The sequence below is a fragment of the Hyperolius riggenbachi genome, chromosome 3 (genome assembly GCF_040937935.1).
Source record: "Hyperolius riggenbachi isolate aHypRig1 chromosome 3, aHypRig1.pri, whole genome shotgun sequence".
In the NCBI taxonomy this organism is placed as follows: Eukaryota; Metazoa; Chordata; class Amphibia; order Anura; family Hyperoliidae; genus Hyperolius; species Hyperolius riggenbachi.
In genome coordinates, this window is record NC_090648.1 from 60,695,392 (window position 1) to 60,721,624 (window position 26,233).

At 46.9% G+C, this 26,233-nt stretch overlaps 1 protein-coding gene across 3 annotated transcripts in view; it reads left to right on the forward strand.

Annotated features, from left to right (window-relative positions):
* Positions 1 to 26,233, forward strand: part of LOC137562636 (zinc finger protein 501-like) — a 268,798-nt gene that overhangs the window by 237,049 nt on the left and 5,516 nt on the right. Inside the window, exon 1 of one of the 3 annotated variants that reach the window (XM_068274168.1) lies at positions 25,208 to 25,295. The exons of the other annotated variants lie outside the window; for them this stretch is intronic. The gene's annotated coding sequence lies outside the window, so the exon portion shown is untranslated. Of the gene's footprint in view, positions 1 to 25,207; positions 25,296 to 26,233 lie in introns of those variants that run through there. 3 annotated transcript variants of the gene reach the window in all.

Genomic DNA, 26,233 nt, shown 5'->3' on the forward strand with positions numbered 1-26,233 from the left:
GCACTATACTAGCTATACTGGGGCACTATACTGGCTATACTGGGGCACTATACTGGCTATACTGGGGCACTATACTAGCTATACTGGGGCGCTATACTGGGGCACTATTCTGGCAATACTGGGGCACTATACTGGCTATACAGGGGCACTATTCTGGCTATACTGGGGCACTATACTGGCTATACTGGGGCACTATACTGGGGCACTATACTAGCTATACTGGGGCACTATACTGGCTATCCTGGAGCACTATACTGGCTATACTGGGGCACTATACTAGCTATACTGGGGCGCTATACTATGGCACTATTCTGGCAATACTGGGGCACTATACTGGCTATACAGGGGCACTATACTAGCTATACTGGGGCACTATTCTGGCTATACTGGGGCACTATACTGGGGCACTATACTGGCTATACTGGGGCACTATTCTGGCTATACTGGGGCACTATTCTGGCTATACTGGGGCACTATTCTGGCTATACTGGGGCACTATACTGGCTATACTGGGGCACTATACTAGCTATACTGGGGCACTATTCTGGCTATACTGGGGCACTATACTGGCTATACTGGGGCACTATACTAGCTATACTGAGGCAACTAAACTTCCTATACTGGGGCAACTATGCTAGCTATGCAGCCGCACCCCAGCCCCCCCCCCATAGCCTGCTGCGCACGGCACTGTCCACTAGGTCGCGCAAACACCCGCCCCCCCCCCCTAAACCACCCCTCCCCCCCTGCCGTTCCCCGGAGAAAAAATCCCCGAGCTGGAAAAGGTTGGGAACCACTGTATTAGAGTACAGATTCTCTTTAAAAGAGAACTGTAGTGAGAGGTATATGGAGGCTGCCATATTTATTTCCTTTTAAGCAATACTTGTTCCCTGGCAGCCCTGCTGATCTATGTGGCTGTAATAGAGTTAGGCCTCTTTTCCACAAACTGTTTACAGCAGGGGTCTCAAACTCGCGGGCCATTTGCGGCCCTCGACACAATATTTTGTGGCCCGCGCTGGCTTCAGTGCTCCCAAGTAATCCGCCGCATCACCGCCGCTAAACGAGGGCTGCAGAGCCCCCAAATCACCCGGGGGGCAATCCGCTGGCATTTCCTGGAAGGGGCAGAGCTTTCAGCTTCAGCTCTGCCCCTCCCGACGTCAATCGCAGCGCATCGCCGCCTCTGTCTGCCCCTCTCACTCTTCCTTCACAGAGAGGGGCAGGGAGAGGCGGTGATGCGCCGCGATTGACGTCAGGAGGGGCAAAGCTGAAGCTGAAAGCTCTGCCCCTTCCAGGAAATGCCGGCGGATTGTCCCCCGGGCAATTTAGGGGCTCTGCAGCCCTCGTTTTGCGGCGGGGACACGGCGGATTACTTGTAATGGGAGCACTGAAGCGAACTTTAAGGTAAAATAGGCAAAATAGTTTGCTTCAGTGTGAATTTGATTTTGAAATAAAAATCAATGCAAGGGACCGAAGGGGGGGGGGGAGGCTTCTGATTGACTTTTTTTTGTGTGAAATCCCTTATGCGGCCCAGCCTCATCCTGACTTTGCCTCTTGCGGCCCCCAAATAAATTGAGTTTGAGACCCCTGGTTTACTGGCAGTGAAATGCCTCTCAAAACGCTCACAACTGCTTGCTGCTGCCTGGTAACTGCTCACTGCTGCCTAGCAACTGCTTGCTGAGCACACAGCTCAACAGTTCGTGGAAAAGATGCCTTAGAAACCCACAAGAAACAAGCATGCAGCTAATCTTGTCGGATGTGGCAATAATGTCAGAAACCCCTGATCTGTATGTAAAACAACCCTTGCTGTGTGGCCTTAAAGTGAAAAACTCCCCCGCTCCTGGAATTCCCCCACTGACGCCTGGCGAACAGTCAGTGCTCATTCACACTAGAGGCGCTTTTGGACTTTTTTAAGTGCTGACAATTTTTCAAAAGCGCACTAAAAGCGGCTACACCATGCTTTCCTATGGTGTAGTTCCGATTGGGGCATTTTGTGCCTTGTCATTTGCCAAAAGCGCTGCATGGACCATTTTCAGGGCGATTTGCCCTGAATGGAAGGTATAAGGAAGATGCAAGAATAAAGAATAAATACCTTGTATTTATTATTTTCCGGGTCAAAGAGTTCACTTCCTGACTTGTGTCAGGGAGTGAAAAAAAAAAAAAACCGCTCTGGAAAAGTGCTTAGAAAAGAGCTTTTAACAAAAGCGCATCACCCACCCAAGCGCCGGGAAAGGAAAAAAAAATCGCCTTAAAAACATGAACGCTAACGCGATCAAAAAGCAATGTGAACGAGGCCTAAGGCCTTTTTTACACGGACTGTTGATAGGCAGTGAAATGCCTCTCAAACTCTCACAACAGCTTGCTGCTGCGTGATAACTGCTGACTGCAGCCTGGCAACTGCTGAGCACACAGTTCAACTGCCCATGGAAAAAGAGTCCTTAGTGAACCTTACTGTGAGCTGCTGTGCTGGGTCACGATGGGGTCTAGGAGTCCCTGGATAGAGATGGGCCGAACGGTTCCAGGCGAACATCGGGTGGTTCGCCTTCGCCGGCGAAGGCGAACTTTCCCGGAAGTTCGATTTGCCCCATAATGCTCTATGAGGGTCATCTTTGACCCTCTGCATCACAGTCAGCAGGCGCATTGTAGCCAATTCGGCTATACTAAGCCCTGGAGCCCCACCCCCCTTATATAAGGCAGGCTCCGGCGGCCATTAGCCTCACTCGTGTGCCTGCTAGAGACAGAATAGGGACAGCTGCTGCAGACTTGTTCTCCTAGGGACAGATTAGTCAGGCTCTTGCCTTCTTAGCTTGCTTAGCTGAATCTTATTTAATAATAGTGTAACCCTGTGTGCGTGTCATTGCAACGGACACACACACCAAGGGTTAAATATGCATTAACTTTTTGTGGGGAGGGCTGCTATAAGGGGAATCTGCAGGTGCCGCCAGGGGGAGCCCATGAGCAGGAAAGAGGAGAGAGAAGCTGGGCATGTGCAGGGTGGAAGTAACAGGTTTTTGGCAGTTGTAGGCTAGTGAGGGGGAGGAGTCAAGTAGCCGTGGAGACTGAGCTGATGAGGCAGCAAGATATAAGCTTGATTTGTGAGGAGATATAGGAGAGAGACAAGAAGAGACCAGCTATTGGTGAGACAGTCTGAGCAAGGCAGAGCCACAGACAAGTGAGCACTACTGAAAACTAAAATAAGGAAGAGAGAGAGCTGCAGAGACATTACATGAGAGGAGAGAGATCATTCACAACTACAGGCCGGTAAAGAGCAACAATACTGGAGAGATAAGCCAGAAGAGAAACAGTAAGCAATAAGAATGAAAGACAAGGATATTAAAATGTACCTGTAACAGAGAGAGATAACAGAAACCAGCAGAGACATTACAGTGACACAGAGACAGCAGGACAGCAAAGCATACAAGAGTGAGACAGAGAAACAAGTGACAGGATTAAAGAAAACAGTGAAGACTGCAGTGCAGTGTCTGAAGAGATTGTGTGACAACAGCTGTCAGACAAAATACAGTGGAGAGAGCGGTGCTTCTTATATGTTAAGTGATCATTCACAATCATCAATTTCACATATTCTGTCCTATCCTGGATGTTGCTAGGTAACCGCCAGGCATTTCTCTAAGTTTCCTTCTGTCCTGTGCAAGAATTCAGGTCCACTTTAAAAAGACAGTGGTGAAGAACTGTCAGCTAGCGGAGCGCTGTGTGAGGAAAATTCTGGCAAGTTCATGCAAATAAACTGTATCACATATATGTTTCCTGAACTAGCCCTGATCCTAGCAGGCGGATGTATACAGAGGCCTACCTATACTCATCTGCTAAGAAGAAGTTTATGAATGTGTTTTGTCACTAAACTTTTTTTTATCCATATGATTTAATACAAATATTTCTTAAAAAGAACTTAATTGGTGTCTGGAGGATTTCTTTGCAGTTCAAGCATTATAGAGGTGTTACATTTGGCGTACAGTCGGCAGGATGGACGCTCATGCAGCGGAGGTTTCACCCCTGTCAGAGTCTTCCACTTCAGCAGCTGGAGAAAGGGCCATGGCTGTACCCTCTGCACTAACAATGACTGCCATGGGAATGCTAGCTGTGTACTTACCAAAGTTTAATGGTTATAATGTGATCCTAAGAGAGTGGAGTGAAAGAATCCAGAGTGCTGTGCTGGCTTATAAAGTGCCCATAGAGCTGCAGATGGAGGTAGCGACAACTGCCCTAGAAGGAGATGCTCGTAGAACAGTGATAAATGCAAATCTGAGAGCTCCTGTTCCGCTGGAGGACATTATTTTGGTGTTAGAAGAAGTGTATGGTGATCCGTCTGACACGCACGTATTAAGAAAGAGGTTTCTGGAGCGCAATCAAAAAGAAAATGAAACATTACCACAATATGCTAATGCACTGAAGGAATTGATGGGAGCTCTGCACAAGAGAGAGGAAGTGGATGGAGTTAATAACCCTGCAGATTATACTACTTGGTTGCGAGATCAATTTGTTTTAGGAATCAAAAGCAATTTCGTCCGTCAAGCCCTGAAGCAAAGATTGGAAACAAAACCTGATCTTGATTTCCTTAAGCTGCAGAATTTGGCTATCAAATATGGGCAAGAGGAAGAACCATTTCAAATGTCTTTTCTCCATCGAGAGATGGCTGGATCTAGCAATACCTACCTCCCTAAAGAAGATACGAGTGAACAAACTGAGAAAGAGCTAAAAGAGTTAAGAGTGTCCATACAAGAAATAAAGGAGGAACTGGTTCACCTTAAAAACAACTGTCTAGGACTCGGGCCATCACAAAAATGTAGACAAACTCCAGAGGAAAGAGAAGAAATTAAAGAAATTGTGAAAACTATGAGTGAAGAAGTTTCTGTGTTAAAGAAGCAATTGAGTCTGTCACGAAGCATATCTCCAAATGACATAACCATAGATAGGTATCCTGTACGTAAGTGTCGAACTGCAGAAGACATCCAGCAGGCCCATGTTAATCATTTAGGAACTTTTGTGGGGTGTCAGATGGCCAAACCATTAAAACAAGTCAGAAGAAGATGGAAGAAAAATCTATGGAAAATGGAAAAGAATATCTTGGCCAGTAAGGTCTTGGGTACTGTAAGTTGGTTTAATATGAAACGAGGTTATGGATTTATAACCCGGAAGGACACTAAGGAAGATTTGTTTGTACACTGGACTGCTATTAAAAAGAACAACCCATGGAAAATTCTGTTTAGTGTGAGGAGTGGAGCAATCGTCCAGTTTGATGTTGTGGAAGGAAGAAAAGGAAAACAGGCCGCTAATGTGACTGGACCTGGTGGTACTAAAATTCAATGCAGTGGATATGCTACAGTATGCAAACAGTTTCAGTCGTATGGAAGTCAAAGTAATTGCTCCCATGGTGGAATGTCCAATGACCAACAAGAAGAAGAACATCAGTCCTCCTGGAGGTGTCCCAGTGTACCATATCATTGTAGAGCTTCGACAATTAGACATCCACCTATCAAGGTTGCAACACTGAGAGAAGAACCTAGGAGTTTTGATATATCAGAGAAAGAAGAGCTAAGATGTTCTATATCATCAACGTTGGAACAGGATTCTAGATTGAAACATGTCCAGGGTTCACTTCCTCCTAAATTGTACAGTACATTCTTTGATAGTAAAAGATCAATGAAAGATGGAAATAATGAGCAAGAAGGAAATTATCTGGACTCCTGCAGAAAAAACAAGCCTGTAGTAAACCAGTACTCTACTCAGATGGCTGATCCTAAACAACTTTCAGAGAAGACTGAAGATGGATTGATACAATGGAAAATGGAGCCTTCTCGAAGAAAGGAGTTGGAATCATATTGGCAGCTGATGCCCCAACCTCAACGGATCAAGCGCTATAAAAGGACTCTACATTCACCAGAAATCCTACAACTTACAAGCGTCAAGGAAGCTCAAGACAAAGAGTTTGGGAATTCAGAGAAGGAATAGCAAAGATGTTCTACATAAACAGAACTAGACCACGAGTCAAAATGGAAAAATAATTTACCTTCACCGCTTCCTGAACAGTTTGGAACATATGTTGACATTGTGCTTTAGTTAAAAGAAAAATTGTAGGGACTACAATTTAAAAAAAGGGGGTGAATGTAACCCTGTGTGCGTGTCATTGCAACGGACACACACACCAAGGGTTAAATATGCATTAACTTTTTGTGGGGAGGGCTGCTATAAGGGGAATCTGCAGGTGCCGCCAGGGGGAGCCCATGAGCAGGAAAGAGGAGAGAGAAGCTGGGCATGTGCAGGGTGGAAGTAACAGGTTTTTGGCAGTTGTAGGCTAGTGAGGGGGAGGAGTCAAGTAGCCGTGGAGACTGAGCTGATGAGGCAGCAAGATATAAGCTTGATTTGTGAGGAGATATAGGAGAGAGACAAGAAGAGACCAGCTATTGGTGAGACAGTCTGAGCAAGGCAGAGCCACAGACAAGTGAGCACTACTGAAAACTAAAATAAGGAAGAGAGAGAGCTGCAGAGACATTACATGAGAGGAGAGAGATCATTCACAACTACAGGCCGGTAAAGAGCAACAATACTGGAGAGATAAGCCAGAAGAGAAACAGTAAGCAATAAGAATGAAAGACAAGGATATTAAAATGTACCTGTAACAGAGAGAGATAACAGAAACCAGCAGAGAAATTACAGTGACACAGAGACAGCAGGACAGCAAAGCATACAAGAGTGAGACAGAGAAACAAGTGACAGGATTAAAGAAAAGCAGTGAAGACTGCAGTGCAGTGTCTGAAGAGATTGTGTGACAACAGCTGTCAGACAAAATACAGTGGAGAGAGCGGTGCTTCTTATATGTTAAGTGATCATTCACAATCATCAATTTCACATATTCTGTCCTATCCTGGATGTTGCTAGGTAACCGCCAGGCATTTCTCTAAGTTTCCTTCTGTCCTGTGCAAGAATTCAGGTCCACTTTAAAAAGACAGTGGTGAAGAACTGTCAGCTAGCGGAGCGCTGTGTGAGGAAAATTCTGGCAAGTTCATGCAAATAAACTGTATCACATATATGTTTCCTGAACTAGCCCTGATCCTAGCAGGCGGATGTATACAGAGGCCTACCTATACTCATCTGCTAAGAAGAAGTTTATGAATGTGTTTTGTCACTAAACTTTTTTTTATCCATATGATTTAATACAAATATTTCTTAAAAAGAACTTAATTGGTGTCTGGAGGATTTCTTTGCAGTTCAAGCATTATAGAGGTGTTACAATAGCGCCCCAGAAAAGCTCTTTTCAGAGCTCATCCTGCTCGTGTGATCAATTATTTTTTTGTGTGTTTGAAACTGACACTTGTGTTTTTTAGACAGCATTGCTAATTCATACTGTGTGTCCCACTGCCAGCAGCAGCACATTCAGTGACTACCTGTGTGTGTGAGACACTTCTGTCAGCGCGTATCTCCGCCTCTCCCCCGCCCCTCTCAGTCTTCCTTCACTAAAAGGGGCGGGGGAGAGGCGGCGATGCGCCGCTGATAGACGCGACTGGAGGCAGGGCTGCAGCCGTTAGCCCTGCCTCCAGGAGCGACCAAGTCTGCGACCAAGTGTTGCAGTGGGGGGTGAAGGGGGTGAAGGGACCCCCGTTTAGTGGCGCGATAGCGGCGGTTTAGCAGGGGCACACATGCCCCTGCTAACTATGAGCTCTGAAGCGAGATTTATTCTCGCTTCAGAGTCTCTTTAAGGGTGATGTGACAGTACAACGCAATAAAGGTACCACTACCAGTATTCCTCCTCCTCCTCACCAGTCCACGCAGGCAAGGACAGGACGCTCCAGCAATCTCGGGGTGATGTCGGACATGCGGACATTCTTTAGTCCAACGCCTCGCAGTAGCCCTTCGGGATCCACCCTCCAACGCTTGGACCGGCAGGTAGCCGACTACCTGGCCTTAAGTGTGGATGTACACACTGCGACTGCGAGCAGCGAGGATGAACCCTTGCTCTACTGGTTGCGCATGCTTGACCTGTGGCCAGAGTTGTCCCAATTTGCCATACAACTTCTCTCTTGCCCTGCCGCAAGCGTCCTGTCAGAAAGGACCTTCAGTGCAGCTGGAGGCATTGTCACTGAGAAGAGAAGTTGCCTAAGTCATGACAGTGTTCAGTACCTGACCTTTATCAAAATGAACGAGGCATGGATCCCTGAGGGCTATTGCACGACCGAAGACTAAGTCAGTCCCCACACACAGCATCTCTGCCTGCAGGCCGCTTGACTGCCTTCTCCGCCACCACTACCAGGGTCCAGGACTCTAGGCGGAGTCCAGAATTTTTAAGGCCACTGCTAGCGCGGCCGCTATACTAATTTTTCTGGGCCGTGCACATGCCTGCCTAATTTTTCTGGCTGAACTGCAGGCGGCTGCAACAAAAAAACAAAAGGCATGTACATGTGCCCATCCCCCTTCGTGATCATTACCTTGCCGCGGTGAAGGGGCTTGCGTATCACAATGAAGCAATGACCGCCGGCTATATGAGTGTCTCGGGTGGGGGTGGCACACCAAAGATAATAAGGTCGTTGTTTCATTGTGGTCAGACCAAATTTGATCAGCTGGACAGTCACTGTTCTGTCATTCAGCTACATCAGCCGGGCGACCATATGGGCTGAAAAGCCACCATCACCTGCACTCTAGTCATGGTGCGCACCAGTCCAGCACGCCCGTCACTACAAAAACGGCTGTTTGCAGTCACTGCATACCTTTCACTGCATCTGTGACTGCACATTATACCTGGCAGTCAGTGCATAACTTGCACTTGAATGGATACAGTTTTTAACAATTGAAAAATACAATAGTCATCATGTTGGACTATGCTGTACAGTGTACATCCTGCAACATGTATGCATGCCTTGATCAGCGGATTGAGGGTGTTTACTGTTGCCCTGGGTGTGTGCGTGTTGCTCAGTTAGAGGCGGAAGTCGCAGAGCTAAATAAGCATCTCGCAACACTGAGACGCATACACAACATGGAGAAGAGCTTGGATCTCACGATCCAGACACTGGATGGAACCGTTGAAGATGAGGAGGGTGGAGTACAGCCGGACCAAGAAGCAGAGGCAGCCGCTAGTTGGGTCACAGTTAGAAGGGGTAGGGGAAAAAGTGGCAGGGAGGCTAGTCCCGAGTTGTCCCTCACTAATAAGTATGCTTGTTTGCGTAATATTGGGGAGGAGGATTCTGGAGTAGCAATGCTGCAGCAGGATGTGCTCCTTAGCAACCAAGGGGCAGACTGCTGCAAAGAGAAAGGGAATAGGAGTGCAGCTAAGGCTAGACAGGTACTGGTGGTAGGGGATTCAATTATTAGACGCACAGATAGGGTAATCTGTCGAAGAAACCGTGAATGCCGTACAGTCTGTTGCCTCCCGGGTGCTCGGGTTCGGCATGTAGCGGAAAGAATTGACAGATTACTGGGTGGGGCTGGGGAAGACCCGGCTGTCATGGTACACATTGGCACCAATGACAAAGTTAGTGGGAGATGGAAGGTCCTCAAAAATGATTTTCAGGTACTTGGAGATAAACTTAAAGCAAGGACCTCCAAGGTGGTGTTTTCTGAAATACTGCCAGTGCCATGTGCTACATCTGAGAGACAGAGGGAGCTTAGGGAGTTAAATAAGTGGCTGAGAAATTGGTGTAGGAAGGAAGGGTTTGAGTTCCTGGAGAACTGGGCAGACTTTGCAGTCGGCTACAGGTTTTACAGCAGGGATGGGCTGCACCTTAATGGGGAGGGTGCAGCTGCATTGGGGGAGAAGATGGCTAAACGGTTGGAGGAGATTTTAAACTAGGATCTGGGGGGAGGTGGGAGGATAAAGTCTCAATACGTAGACAAGATGAGGTAAAAAGACAGTGGGAACCTAACATTATGGGGGGTGGAGAGGGGGGTGGGGACAGTGTAAAGATTAAGGAGGTTGGTAAAAATTCAAGTAGCCCATTTCATGTAAACAAAATTGGTAAATGTGGTGGTAAAAATATAAAGTGCATGGTAACCAATGCTCGGAGCCTTGCAAATAAAATAGACGAACTAGAGTTCATTCTGAATGACAAAGGCTATGACCTTGTGGGAATAACCGAGACATGGATGGATGAAAGCCATGACTGGATAGCTAATTTAAAAGGATACAATGTGTTTAGGAGGGATAGAACAGGGAAAAAAGGTGGAGGGGTTTGTCTCTTTGTTAAGAATTCTCTTACAGCTGTCCTCAACGATGAGATGGAGGAAGATTGTGAAGATGTGGAGTCCGTTTGGGTAAATATTCATGGTGGAAATAAAAGTTGCCAATTGCTTATTGGGGTATGCTACAGGCCACCTCTTATTAATGAAGCTGCAGAACTGCAATTACTACAGCAGATTGAAAAAGCTGCAAGTAAAAATGAGGTCATAATTATGGGCGACTTCAACTTTCCAGACATTGACTGGAGTATTGAGGCTACCCATTCTGGTAAAAGCAGCAGATTTCTGGCAGCACTACAGGACAATTACTTGACTCAAATGGTAACTGAACCAACTAGGGGGTATGCGTTACTGGATCTGATCATTTCTAATAGACCAGATAATGTATCAAATGTGCAGGTTCAAGAACATTTGGGAAATAGTGATCACAACATGATAACGTTTGATCTGGTGACTGATAGGCCACGGTGCAGCGGGACCACTAAAACTATGAATTTTAGAAAAGCAAAGTTCAATCAAAGTAGGCAGGCACTAAGTTTGGTGAACTGGGATAATGTACTACAAGGGGAAGACACTGAAGGGAAATGGCAAGCTTTTAAACTTATACTCAATCAATATTGTAGTATGTATATCCCATATGGAAACAAAATGTCTAGGAATAAAAAACGGCCTCTATGGATGAATAGAAAGGTTAAAGATAAAATGAAGAGGAAAAAGAATGCCTATAAGGTCTTAAAACAGGAGGGGACCGAGGCTGCACTAAGCAATTATAAGGAGTGCAATAAAAATTGTAAAAAAGAAATTAGGCAGGCAAAGATTGAGGCTGAAAAACAAATCGCTAAGGATATCAAATCTAACCCAAAACAGTTTTACAAGTACATTAACTCTAAAAAAAGAAAGGTTGACTGTATAGGACTCCTAAAGGATGAGGGTGGGAACTCAATGGTGGATGACCAAGGTAAGGCAGAGTGTGAAGATGCGCGGAAGAGCCGCCGCCATGAGTCAGGCGGAGGCGGCTCTTTCCGCGCACAGCGTGGCAGGGCACGGGGAGGCAGCCGCCTCCACTCAGTCTGAGGCGGCTGTCCCCGTGCAAGGCATGGCGGACAGCCGCCTCAGACTGAGTGGAGGCGGCTGCCTCCCCGTGCCCTGCCACGCTGTGCGCGGAAAGAGCCGCCTCCGCCTGACTCATGCGCGCAGGTCCCCCGTGCAGAGGCACCGCAGAGCGGTGCTGGTGTGGCTGGGACACATAGTCCCTCCAGGTTTAGAGTGACGCGCGCGCGCACTCAGGCAGGGAAAATATAGCAGCCAGAAGTGAGTCAGCTAACCAGGCTGGTCAGCTGACTCTGGCTCCTCTCCTCATTGGTCCAGCACTTAGGGAGGTGCTGGAAAGATGTTTGTGTATATATACTGCTAGCTGGTCATTTCTCTGGTGTCTGGCGTTGCGATCACATATGTGGGAGCACTCAGACCCTTAGTCAGATCCACAAGTGTGCCGGGACCAGCTGGAGCTGTAATCCTACACTTAGCTAGTTTCTGTTGATAGCTAAAGTACTAGTTTGATTGTGATTATCTGTTATGACCTTTTGCCTGCCTGACTATCCTCCTGAACTCTGATCTTGTACCTCGATATTTCTGATACTCTGTTGCCGAACCCCGGCTCATCCTTAGATTCTGCTTCTGCCTCCTGATCTTGTATCTCGATATATCTGATACCCTGTTGCCGAACCCTGCCTGTACCTCCACTCCGCCTTTGCCTCCTGATACTGTACTTTATCTGTCCGTGTGTGTACGACCTGGCTTGTCCGACCTCGAGAACCGACCTTACTGTTAGAGGCAGTTCCCCGTTCTGTTAGTGACACTTCCTTCAGAGTGTTACTTTCAGATAATCCTTCCGACTCTCAGCCTGACTCCTCCCGTCTTGGAGAGTCCAGGTCTTTGGAAGGAATCCGTGCAGTACTCCTTACTGCGCTGAGGCTTAGTCCTCATAGTGTTACTGTTACACCAAACACTACACTCTACTCAGGTGAACAGAGGTTAGCTGGTATATCGGATTATCGATGATACTGCAGATCACTTATAATCTGGTATACATCTGTATTCCCAGTGATTCTGCAGATCACCGGTAATCAGATCCTCTCTGTGCTTCACTGATCGTTACACAGAGTTATTAAATGCTTTCTTTGCTTCTGTCTTCACAAAAGAAACAGCACTGTTGCAAACTACAGAGGCGGAAGAGTCTCAATCTTCTAACTGTAATATTAAATACTTAACGCAGGAAGAAGTGAAGGCAAGACTAAATAAATTAAAAATAGACAAGGCACCTGGCCCGGATGGCATGCATCCTGGGGTCCTAAGGGAATTAAGTTCAGTTATAGATAAACCCCTTTATCTTATCTTTTGTGACTCTCTTGCAACTGGCAGAGTCCCGGTGGATTGGCGTACAGCCCACGTTTTCCCATTATTTAAGAAGGGCAAAAGATCAGATCCAGGAAATTATAGACCTGTAAGCTTAACATCAGTTGTATGCAAACTATTTGAGGGGTTACTAAGAGATACTATACATGACTTCATAGTAGAAAATAATCTTATTTCTCAGCATCAACATGGGTTTACTAAAGACAGGTCCTGTTTGACTAACATGCTCAGCTTTTATGAGGTAGTGAATGCTAATATGGATATTGGGAATGCTGTAGATGTGATATACTTGGACTTTGCAAAGGCCTTCGACACTGTTCCCCACAAAAGTCTGGTGTAAAAGTTGAGGATGCAAGGACTGGGGAAGAGTCTGTGTTCATGGATAGGGAACTGGCTAATGGACAGAAAACAAAGAGTTGTGGTCAATGGATCGTACTCAAAATGGGAGACTGTTAGCAGTGGGGTCCCACAGGGGTCTGTTCTGGGTCCAGTGCTCTTCAATGTATTTATTAATGACCTAGTGTGATGATTTGCTCAGCTGCCTGTGCAGACAGGCAGCCCTTTGACCATTGTGTAAGTTTGCATGCTGCAGGACTCTGGAAAGAAGAGTTTCTGTCAGTTTTGCAGCTTGTGCTTGCAGAGGAATTTGCATACGTTGTTATGCAAATTGCCTGGCCACATTCATTGGAGGCGTGTACTATAAGTACTATGTCTTTCCCACAATGCTTTGCTGGTCATTTCCCTTCCATGCTCAGTTCCTGATGGACACTGCTGGAGTGTCAGCCATTGCTATCTAGTATAGTTAATTCCTGGGGGTTGCTTTAGGCTCCCCTTCTAGCCCAGTCAGGTTGTATTATCTGTATTGCCTGTTCTGTCTTGTCTTGCCTGTTTGCCATTGTCCTGTCCCTATGGTGGTTGACAGGAAATGGTTCTGATCTCTGTTCTTGGAGTATAGCTGGTGCAGCGGTTGCTACCAGCTATCTCTTCTGTTCTGTCTCCTGGGATCGCGCTAGCTACTTTGTGCTAGCGCTGGGGATCCTTCTGTTCTGTTTCCTGGGATCGCGCTAGCTACTTTGTGCGAGCGCTGGGGATCCTTCTGTTCTGTCTTGTCGGTCGCGATTGCGCTGTCACCAACGGCGGTTGATAGCGAATCGTTCTGTCTTGCTGAGATCGCACTAGCCGCTAGCGTTAGCGGCTGTGGATCTTTCTGATCTGTGTTCCTGCTTGGATCACACTTGCTCTGGCGGAAGAGCGGTGGATCCTTCCTGCCTAGTTCTTGTTTTTCGTGTGTCTGTCTTGTCCGCTGCGCTTGCTACAGGCTCGGTGAGGTAACCGTTAAGCAAGCACTCGCGTCCTCTGTTTCATGTTTGTCTGTTTATGGTTAGTTAGGCGTGCTTGTCTCTATTGTGCTTATCACGTGGAGATCGCGCATAACCGCGTGCACTGTTGCGAATGAGTGCGGTGTTCGCGGTTAGCTAGCGGTTGTTATTTTCCGTATCTCCTTATTGTATTTGCTGTGCCTTTGCTACCCTCGTATTCTATTCTGTTCTGCCTTGTGTCACGTCTCGCGATCGCACCTCTCGCGATCGCGTTCCTATTTCGTATCTGCTGTTGTGTGTGCGCGGTCGCGGAGGGGCGACTGGATTGGCGCACACACATACAACCTATCCCTTTTGCTCAATCTCATTCGCAATCGCCTCTCTTGCGATTGCGTTCTGCGCTTCGTACAATTCCTGTCTGGCACTTGTGGAGGTACAGAGGATTGGTTCCTCTGCACTCCCCAGCGCCATCTGCCGACAGGAATTTCCCTCTACAGGTGCATAGCACCTTTTGCTGGGTTCCTGCAAATTATACGCTTGTGGAGGATCTCCGCCGTGTCAGCGCACGCGTTGTGCGCTGATCACGGGGAAAGTTCCACAATCGTGACAGAATGACCAGCCCAACCCAAAACCCCAGTGTAGACGGAATTTCCGATTTGTACGATTTTGTCGAATATGGCTCTTGTACCTTTAAGAGATTTAAAAAACTTGAACCTGAATCAGCAGACGAATTTTTGTCTGAGTGTACGAAACTGTTAGCGAACCCTGAATTCCAATGCACCCCAGTGTCTACCTGGGCCCCCCAAATGGTCTACATTCTGTTGGGGGGCGAAATGTCAATGTGGGGTTATGATGTGTTAGATCATACCACCCTGAGTCAAAGACCCCTGGAATTCTTGGCCTTTTTAATTCACAATTGGCTGAGATTACCTCAATTACCATACCCCCTTAATGAGTTGTTGTCAGCAGCTCAATCAGCTGTTCCATCTACTCTTTCATCCATAAAGCAGCCATCCAAAGCCTCTAAGGGTGCATACACACATCAGACTATAGTCTTTGGAAACTGAAAGATCACAGACCAATCTTGCCACCCTTCATGTAGTATAAGAGCCATACTCTACACAGTCTTTTCTATGGAGCTGAACTCCTCATCAGATAAAAATCTTTGCAAGATGCTGCACACACAGATGCTGTACAGACACAAAAGATCAGTATCTGCAAAAGATCTGCTCCTGCCAAAAATCCATTCCTGCAAATTGCAATGATAATCTATGAGATCTGCAGATCATCATACACACATGATTTAACTGACATTCATCTGCAGATCAAGCAATCATCCACAGATCTGAAAATCCATCCTGATGGATCTGATCTGCAGATGAATGTCAGTTAAATCATGTGTGTATGATGATCTGCAGATCTCAAAGACTATCACTGCAATTTGCAGGGATGGATTTTTGGTAGGAACAGATCTTTTGCAGATACTGATCTTTTGTGTCTGTACAGCATCTGTGTGTGCAGCATCTTGCAAAGGTTTCTATCTGATGGGGAGTTCAGCTCCATAGAAAAGACTGTGTAGAGTATGGCTCTCATACTACATGAAGGGTGGTAAGATTGGTCTGTGATCTTTCATTTTCCAAAGACTATGGTCTGATGTCTGTATGTGGCCTAAGTCTAAACGTAAAAGATCTAGGAAGGCTTCCCAGCGGAAAGATCCGTTGCCCATGGCAACCACAGATAGAGAGGTTATTTCTGTCAAGTCTGAAATGGGCAAAACCATGCAGTATGATAATGATGTTTATAATGCATCTGCTGATCAGTTTCCAGGTTTTCTGCCCCAATCCAAAGCTTATGTGGATCCTGCTATAGGTAGGATCGCACACTACATTAAAGCAGTTAAAAAATCTGTTCTTGTTCCTGAATTCCACCCCTATGGAGATTATTTGGATACTGGCCTGTTTGAACCCCCGTTTGCTTCCTGGGATGTTGGGGCCTTGCTGGAGGAATTCGATTTTGATTGGAAAGCCTTTTGCGATTTTTACATCGCAAAAAGCGAAGATGTCTTGAATGCTTGTCTTGACTCTATGTACCTTCTGATTGATGCCGATGAATGTGACAAGGATGATGTGGATCTGGTGATCTATGTATGGCAAACGATTTTGGATGAGTTGCACACACACCAACCAATTGATTCCAATAAAGAGACATCGTTGTCGGATGATTGTTCCTGCCTTTCTGGGGTAAAGCATGTGAGTCTTGACTTTGTGCAATCTGAAATGAATGAGTGTGCCGCTGTGGTTGATTCCTGTGCGAATCCTGAAGGATTCGCTCCTGACAGTGTGCAGTTTGAATCTGTGCGATCTGATGCCTGTTTCTCGGATGTTCCTGCAGATTGTGATCGGCATGAGTCTGCCGGTTTCCTCAAGGATGTGTGGGATCCTTTGTCATTTAGAAACAGATCTTTGAGATCTTCCGTCTGTGACCCTGCTATGGGGAAAGTTTCTCGACTGTGCAGCGTCAAAAGTAAAATTAATATGCCTAATAAAGCTTGTCCTGTTGATGTCACTATTTCTTCTGCAGATGAGTCTCTGTCTCACCCTGTTCACACCTGTAAGGGCCCGTTGCCTGGGGACAGTTGCTCCAGCGTTTCGGTCCTAGATGCCTTGCAGTCTGCTCCGCAGATCGCGGAGGTTTGCGCTATAGAAGCGTCAGTTTCACAACCTAAAGTGAATTTTGATTCGCAGGTTTTGCGTTCTGGCTCCTCGGATTTGACATTGTTAGCCGAATCTAAGAGTGAGACAGCGCTTCGGTTTTGCGAATCTGATGCTGAACCCTCTTTGCCTTATTCAGAGACGCTTTCTCTGAACCTGCCCTGTACCATGAATAACAATATGATGTCCAATCACACTGACATTTGTGAGTCCCTTTCTTGCTCTGAGGGAAGTTTTGACTCTCCACCCTGTACTCTGGATGAGTCAACATTGCCTTGTACAATATCTCCTGCCCTGCCCCTAGAGGCTCGTCTAGGTATTGCTGCTATTTTTACTTGTTTTTCTGCAGTTTTGGAGTTACAAGCTAGTTTGACTGCCACACAGAATTCTGGGTACAGTGAGAATGAAGTTAGGGAGTCAGTGTGTGTTCCAGTAAATATACCTGTACATTCCCCTCATGATGATGAGATCCAGTCTCAGGTTATGGTGGAACCATTCCTGGGACATCTGCCCTGTCCACAAAATAAAGTTCCAGTTTTGCCCTGTAACATGGATAGTTCAGAATCCTTTTTAGAAAACTTGAAAAATGATGCTCCTGAGGTCTTGTTGGATGTTCTGGAAGTCTCCGAGTTCCTCCCAAAGGGTGCAGAACTTGTAGGAGATGTCTCCTGCCCCCCAAGTTCTTCTGAGGGGTTACCCTCTTCCGTAGGCATTGCTGCCTTGCTGACTACCTTTGCAGCTCTGGTGGAGCTTCACTCATATGTAGTCAATGATGATATTGCAGTCACAGAAATTTCTGAATTTGAGTGCGAGTCTTCTTTTGAAAGTCTAGTGCTTGAGACCATTGCTCGTGATGATTCTCTGCCCGGTCCTGGTTTTGGTTTCCTCGTGTCGGACTCTGAGGTTGGCAGTTCCCCGACATGTCCTGAGGTTTCTCCTGTGCTGGTGTACCCCAGTGTGCTCTGTGACCCAGAAAGCCCAAGTGTGCCTCGGTTACCAGCGTACTCAGATGCTTCCTCGGTGGAGACATGCTCTGATATGGCCTGCCTGCTTGCATGCCCAGAAGTGGTCCCTGAAAGTCTTGATCTTGATGGGGGTCCTCGTAATTCTGAATCCGGAATTGTCATTGGTTCCATGGGGGTTCTTGGAAATTCTCCATGTGAGCCTGGTGATTGTTCTGCCCTCTTGGGATCTCTGTGGAGCTTCAAAAGGTTCTGGGAGATTCCGGGGGAAATTTTGCTTGGTACCCTGGATAAGATCAACGGTGGCTTTTGTGTTGTAAGGGACACTTCGAACAGGTATTGTGGCAGGTTTGGTATTTTCAGACGCTCCTTGGAAGGTGGTGGGTATTGTCTGGAGGGTGTCGATGGCTTCTTCTCTGGCTTTCACAGTCCTGATGGGTGTTATACTGAGACTGGTAGTACTGATGGGCATGTTTCGGTGGCTTCTGTTTCCGATGAGGTCGGTTTCGGGTGGACTGACTCTGGAATTGGACCTTGTCGGGCTGCCCCGACCTTCATGAGTCTTCAGTTTGAGTCTGTTGCTAATAGCAGTTTTGGGGGTCGTCTGGAATTCGACCCTGGAGGGGGGGTACTGTGATGATTTGCTCAGCTGCCTGTGCAGACAGGCAGCCCTTTGACCATTGTGTAAGTTTGCATGCTGCAGGACTCTGGAAAGAAGAGTTTCTGTCAGTTTTGCAGCTTGTGCTTGCAGAGGAATTTGCATACGTTGTTATGCAAATTGCCTGGCCACATTCATTGGAGGCGTGTACTATAAGTACTATGTCTTTCCCACAATGCTTTGCTGGTCATTTCCCTTCCATGCTCAGTTCCTGATGGACACTGCTGGAGTGTCAGCCATTGCTATCTAGTATAGTTAATTCCTGGGGGTTGCTTTAGGCTCCCCTTCTAGCCCAGTCAGGTTGTATTATCTGTATTGCCTGTTCTGTCTTGTCTTGCCTGTTTGCCATTGTCCTGTTCCTATGGTGGTTGACAGGAAATGGTTCTGATCTCTGTTCTTGGAGTATAGCTGGTGCAGCGGTTGCTACCAGCTATCTCTTCTGTTCTGTCTCCTGGGATCGCGCTAGCTACTTTGTGCTAGCGCTGGGGATCCTTCTGTTCTGTTTCCTGGGATCGCGCTAGCTACTTTGTGCGAGCGCTGGGGATCCTTCTGTTCTGTCTTGTCGGTCGCGATTGCGCTGTCACCAACGGCGGTTGATAGCGAATCGTTCTGTCTTGCTGAGATCGCACTAGCCGCTAGCGTTAGCGGCTGTGGATCTTTCTGATCTGTGTTCCTGCTTGGATCACACTTGCTCTGGCAGGATCCTTCCTGCCTAGTTCTTGTTTTTCGTGTGTCTGTCTTGTCCGCTGCGCTTGCTACAGGCTCGGTGAGGTAACCGTTAAGCAAGCACTCGCGTCCTCTGTTTCATGTTTGTCTGTTTATGGTTAGTTAGGCGTGCTTGTCTCTATTGTGCTTATCACGTGGAGATCGCGCATAACCGCATGCTCTGTTGCGAATGAGTGCGGTGTTCGCGGTTAGCTAGCGGTTGTTATTTTCCGTATCTCCTTATTGTATTTGCTGTGCCTTTGCTACCCTCGTATTCTATTCTGTTCTGCCTTGTGTCACCTCTCGCGATCGCGTTCCTATTTCGTATCTGCTGTTGTGTGTGCGCGGTCGCGGAGGGGCGACTGGATTGGCGCACACACATACAACCTATCCCTTTTGCTCAATCTCATTCGCAATCGCCTCTCTTGCGATTGCGTTCTGCGCTTCGTACAATTCCTGTCTGGCACTTGTGGAGGTACAGAGGATTGGTTCCTCTGCACTCCCCAGCGCCATCTGCCGACAGGAATTTCCCTCTACAGGTGCATAGCACCTTTTGCTGGGTTCCTGCAAATTATACGCTTGTGGAGGAGCTCCGCCGTGTCAGCGCACGCGTTGTGCGCTGATCACGGGGAAAGTTCCACAATCGTGACACCTAGTAGTTGCAGTAGTGAGCAATGTTGCTATTTTTGCAGATGATACAAAATTGTGCAGAATCATCAACTCTCAGCAAGATAGTGTCATATTGCAACAGGATCTGGATAGGATGGCTATATGGGCACATACATGGCAGATGAAATTCAATGTTGACAAATGTACAGTCATGCATTTTGGACGTACTAATGGTCTAGCACCATACAAAATAAATGGGATACAGTTGGGGACATCAAACTTGGAGAAGGACTTAGGAGTACTCATTGACAACAAGTTAAATAATCGTACTCAATGCCAAGCAGCTGCAGCTAAAGCTAACAAAATTTTGGGATGCATTAAAAGGGAAATAAAAACTCGAGATGCTAGCATAATGTTTAACTCTCTAGTAAGGCCACATCTGGAATATGGAATTCAGTTCTGGGCACCACATTACAAAAAAGATATTGCAGTTTTAGAGCAGGTGCAGAGACGAGCAACAAAATTGATACGTGGGATGGAAGGTCTCACTTATCAAGAAAGGTTAGATAAACTGGGTTTATTTAGTCTAGAGAAAAGACACCTTAGAGGGGATCTAATTAACATGTATAAATACATCAGAGGGCAATATAACAGCTTGGCGGATGAGCTTTTTGTCCCTAGGCCTTCTCAAAGGACTAGAGGACATGATCTGCGCATGGAGGAAAAACGTTTCAGCCATTTATTTAGGAAAGGGTTATTTACAGTAAGAGTGATTAAGATGTGGAATGCATTGCCACAGGAAGTCGTTATGGCAAACTCTATACCTGCATTTAAAGGGGGCTTAGATGCTTTCCTTGCGTTGAAAGACATCCATGGCTACAATTACTAGGTAATGCCTAATGATGTTGATCCAGGGATTTTATCTGATTGCCATCTGGAGTCGGGAAGGAATTTTTCCCTTTAGGGGCTAATTGGACCATGCCTTGTAAGGGTTTTTTCTCCTTCCTCTGGATCAACAGGGATATGTGAGGGAGCAGGCTGGAGTTGTACTTTGTACTGGTTGAACTCGATGGACGTATGTCTTTTTTCAACCAAAATAACTATGTAAATATGTAACTATGTAACAACCATCTACATTTTCAAACAATTTAAAAATACAACCATCTACATTTTAAAACAATTTAAAAATACAACCATCTACATTTTCAAACAATTTAAAAATACAACCATCTACAGTTTCAAACAATTGAAAAAAAAGGCAAAAAACTTGCCCTCCGTAAAACATTCTTGGCAAATGCTTTCGACTTGGTTTGTCTTCCGCTGGGTCAAGGGTCCATCTGATCACAGATGCCTGGTCTGCAAAGCACGGTCAGGGCAGCTACAGCATGGGTCTCAGCAGGCTCCCATTTCGGGCCGGAATCCAACCTTCATTCCCCGCCCATTACCCGGGGTGACAATGTCAGACTTGCCCGCCTCCATATGATTCTCGTGAAAGGAATGTGGTGTCATCTTTGCCCACCATAACTGGTTCTCGTTAAAGGATTTAAAGTACATTCATTTCAAATACAGCAAGCCCTCGATAGTCCTCCTGTATTGTTATTTTTGGTCACTACCTCGGGGCGGGCATGCCTGCCTGCTGCCCTCCTTGCCTGTGTAGTGGTAGCCGTTGCTCAGGCTCCACACCGGATTCCATCCCTCATTCCCCGGCCATTACCCGGGGTCACAAATGTCAGACTTGCCCGCTTCCATATGATTCTCGTGAAAGGAATGTGGTGTCATCTTTGCCCGCCATAACTGGTCCTCTTTAAAGGATTTAAAGTACATTCATTTCAAATACAGCAAGCCCTCGATAGTCCTCCTGTATTGTTATTTTTGGTCACTACCTCGGGGCGGGCATGCCTGCCTGCTGCCCTCCTTGCCTGTGTAGTGGTAGCCGTTGCTCAGGCTCCACACCGGATTTCATCCCTCATTCCCGGCCATTACCCGGGGTCACAAATGTCAGACTTGCCCGCCTCCATAGGATTCTCGTGAAAGGAATGTGGTGTCATCTTTGCCCGCCATAACTGGTTCTCGTTAAAGGATTTAAAGTACATTCATTTCAAATACAGCAAGCCCTCGATAGTCCTCCTGTATTGTTATTTTTGGTCACTACCTCGGGGCGGGCGTGCATGCCTGACTGCTGCCCTCCTTGGATGTGTAGTGGTAGCCGTTGCTCAGGCTCCACACCGGATTCCATCCCTCATTCCCCGGCCATTACCCGGGGTCACAATGCCAGACTTGCCCGCCTCCATAGGATTCTCATTGTAGCGGTACTGAACAAGTACCGCTACAAGTAGAAAATGTAATTTAAAAACAAAACGTAAGCTTTTTAACAATGCCATGGAAAATTGAGAAGGCAGTCACACATTACCTGACATCACTGAGTGAGGAAGAGCAATCTCGCCATGTTGCGCAGTAGTCCAGCATGGCCGTCACTACACAAACAGCTGTTTGCGGTGCGTTACACAGTGAGTTTGGTGCGTCAGTGTGAAGCAGTACTCTAATTACACTCCCTGATTGATGTATACACATGCAAGATGTTTGAAAGCACGTTAGGCCTGCAATTTAGCATTCAATGTGATTTCTGCCCTTAAAACGCTGCGTTCTGCCCTTAAAACGCTGTTTTGCTTCACATTCAGATTTTTCCCCGGGACTTTTGGCGTGTATCCCACTCCGCCATGCCCCCCTCCAGGTGTTAAACCCCTTGAAACATCTTTTCCATCACTTTTGGGGCCAGCATAATTTTTTCTATTTTTCAAAGTTCGCCTCCCCATTGAAGTCTATTGCGGTTCGTGAACTTTTCCGCGAACCGAACCTTCCGCGGAAGTTCGCGAACCCGGTTCGCGAACCTAAAATCGGTGGTTCGGCCCATCACTATCCCTGGAGTGGTGGGGTCTGGGGGTGGGGCAGCTCTGATGGCTCTGCTCTAATGTATCCGCTCACCAGTATGCAATGGACCAATGAGAGCTGTCCACTCACATGTCCATTCAGGGGTGGCGCTGCTCTGATGGCTCTGCTGTGTGAGTGTCAAGTACAGCAATCAGCATGTGCCATCAAAAAAAATGTTTTTACATGTGCCGACAAAATCATGCGCCAGGCATTGGGACCAAGCTGCGGCTTCTGGGAAGTACTTGTGGTGCACCAGGGCACCGCGACACCCAGTATGAGAACTGCTGGCATATGTGTAGGCTCTTTTAAAGTAAACCAGTCATTTTAAAAAATGCACAAAATGGCCAAAATTTCTACTGGGCAGGCGTGGGCCATTAGCTCGTCCACGCAGATGAGGCGCACCCGTGAATTTTCAGAGGTTCCCGGGTAGCAGAGGTGGTCTTGAGGAAGATGTGGAAAGCCTCTGGAAGATCGAGACGCTTCCCTCTAGCGAGGTAGGTAACTTTTTTTCTATTGTGAAATCGCAGGTTTGCTATTAGCAGTAGAATATTAGGGCTGGAATCCACTAGAGCGATTTTATGAGCATTTAGGGAGCGATTAAAACCGCTAGCGATTTCCCTAAACGCTCAGCTAATGTTAATGAATGGGCCAAATTCCACTGGAGCGATTGCGATTACGAAATCGCAAAACGCAGGACATGCAGCATTTTTGGCGATTAGCGTTTGCGTTTCTGCAATGTAAAGTATATGTAGTTGTATGTGGTGGAGCACACCTCAACAATTGTAGCTGTTGAACAAATAAAAGAGTATTATACTACAGATGGTGCCGGTCGTTTCCTACATTCTGCAATGTAAAGTATATAAACGCTGGCGTAATCGCTCATCAAAACCGGCACAGAGCGATTTTGCTAGCGTTTTGAAGTTACTGCACACTGTAACAAAATTAAAATTATTTGAAAGGACCAATCAGAATTAAAACGTTAATCGTTAATCGCTACATAACCGCTGGCAAATTGAATACACTTTTTAAAATCACTCCTGAAAACGCTCATGAAATCGCTTGCAAACCACTCATACAAAACGCTAGCGATTGCGATAGCGTTTTGTAGTGGGTTCCAAGCCTAAGAGCCCTTTTCCACTAGGGTGATTGCGATTGCTGAATCACAAAATCGCAAACCGCTAGCGATTTTAAAATTACTAGGGTTTGCTAAATAACATAGGAATCGCGGCAGTATTTACCACTACCGCGATTCAATTTTGGCAATTTTCGTGCCATGGAACAATTTTTGCCGTGATTTTGCTATGCTATGCAGTGAATAGCAAAATCGCAATCGCCGGTAAAAAAAAAAAAAAGATTTTGCTGAATCGCTATCGCTAGCATTTACCGCAAACTCTAGCGACTGCTAGTTGAAAAGGGCCCTAAAGGTAGCCATACATCTAGCAATGATGGGCAGATTCGATCAAGAGCAAATCCTCTCTGTGATCGAATCTGATTAGAGCGAGCTCTGTCGGCTGCCCATACAGCACAGGCTGATTCCCAATCGATTTTTAGCATTGAATCTCTCGGGAATTGGCAGAGTCATAAATATACCCCTGTGTGCATTTATACATTACCTGTCCTGTGCTGCCCATCTGTGTTCGAAACCCCCTCTCTTCCATTAGCTGTATACACACCCCCTGCGCATAGCGCCAGTTGCGTAATGGAAGAACGGCGGATTCCAGAGACAGGTACTGAGTGGTGGGTGGCACAGGACAGGTAATTTATAATTGCAAACACAGGGGGTATATTTATACACTGGGGAACAATTCCGGGGGTTTAGTCGCTTGGCCTGATTTTGGTTGCCGTTACCTCCGTGCACACGATGGACCACGGCAGCCCGACATCTTCCAGCATATCCGATCAATACATGTGGCCAGTTTCATCCCAAAATTGGTCACATGGTCGATCTTGCATGCTCTTGGCGGCAACAATTTTCATCCGATGGTCGATCAGCCGCCAAGTCGAGAGATGTATGGGCACATTTAGTATTTCTATCCTTTAGAAAAGAGACAGTATACAATAGCACTGTGCAGGAAATGACTGCATTATAGCACATTTTAACAGTCACTAGAAGACACAGTTGGTTTTGGATACAGTACATTTGATGTTTTGATGATCCTACTTAAGTGTGCATATATGGAAGTGCTCAGTGACGTAGCTAAGGAGCTGTGGGCCCCGATGCAAGTTTTACAATGGGGCCCCCCAAGCACTCTATACATATCAATTTTAACGGTGCACCAAAACTTGCCAATGGCAACTACAGTGTCAGAGGTGCAAGAAGGGGATGGGGAACAGTGTGTTAAGGATTACCACTATTCAAAGCATCTATAGAAGTGATTATTAAGAGCACAGGACCAATAAAGAGCTAATACTGCAGTTGAGGGAGGGTACTTTGGGGCCCCTCTGGCCCAAGGGCCCCGATGCGGTCGCAACCTCTGCACCCCCTATTGCTATGCCCCTGGAAGTGCTGCTGTTCTGTAAAATATATCTGCAGAGGTAGATCAGTGGGCAGGAGACTGCCTGAGTATAGTCAGTGCAGGCATGTGAAGGGGCGTGGCTTTAGGGCTGTGTAAACAAGACTTCTCTGTGGAGCCCAGCTGTAGTCCTCTCAGGTCACATGACACAACAGGAAATCCCTCTTCCCCTCTTCCTGTGCTATTTATAGTGTGTGGGTTTTTGTATTGAGCAGCAGATCTGTGCTGTGTCTCTGGGATAGGAAGCTGCTGGCTGCAGGACTCACCAATTTACCACACCAAGACCAACTGCTATACAGGTATCAGAGGACTTTGCAGACACATTAGTATTTGTCCCAGGCATGTATGAGAATAGCTGTGTGCTGTGCTGCTTCTGTATCCTGTAGATAATCTAGTAACATTATTGTGGATTCATTTACATGGTTGGCCAGCATAAGTGATATTGCAAACCTGGACTGGATTTACTAGAAGTTATCAGGTGGGAAAGTTTGCTTCTGCCATCTTGGGTCACATCAGCTCCTAGTGGGGCTGCTGTAAGGCTATGTTTAAAGTGGTGCGTTGTGGTGCGGTGCAATAGCCGCATTGCTATGTGGAACTTTAACATGCAGGTTTTGCAATAACGCACTGAGCTCGTCCATTACCGCCGCGGTGGATTTCTCAGGCCCTGGAGTGTCCTGTTTTTTACCAAATTTTCAGAGGGGGTGTAGCTAGCACTTGGCTAGCTACATCACCCCTCCGAGCGCCGCCGCCCCGCTCTGATCCCCCGATCGCTGGGGGGGGGGGGGGGGGGAGGAGGCCGCACCGACGCAGCCTCTCCATAGCCTCCAGGGATCGCTATGGCGGCGATCATCGCTATGGCGGCGATCGGAACTGCGCATGACGTTGATGCCCGATCGTCGCCATAGCAACACCTAAAGCTATGGCGGAAGTCTCGGGGATCGCGGCCAGGTTAATATCGCGGCCACATGGGTGGTTAAAGTGTACCTGAGGTAAAATAAAGGGAACCATTTCTACTTACCTGAGGCTTCCCCCTCCAGTCTGACGCCCCCCCCCCCCCCCTTGCTGTACTGCCTGGCCATTCGGTTCCTCTACTTTTCTGCTCTGGTAAATGCCCAGTCGCGCTCCACTGCACATGCACGGTCCCGGAGGCACGCAGCCCCTGATTGCACTCCTCTGTACGTGTTGTGTAGTTACAGTCTTAGCAAACTGCGCATGTGCAGAAAACTCCAGGCCATGG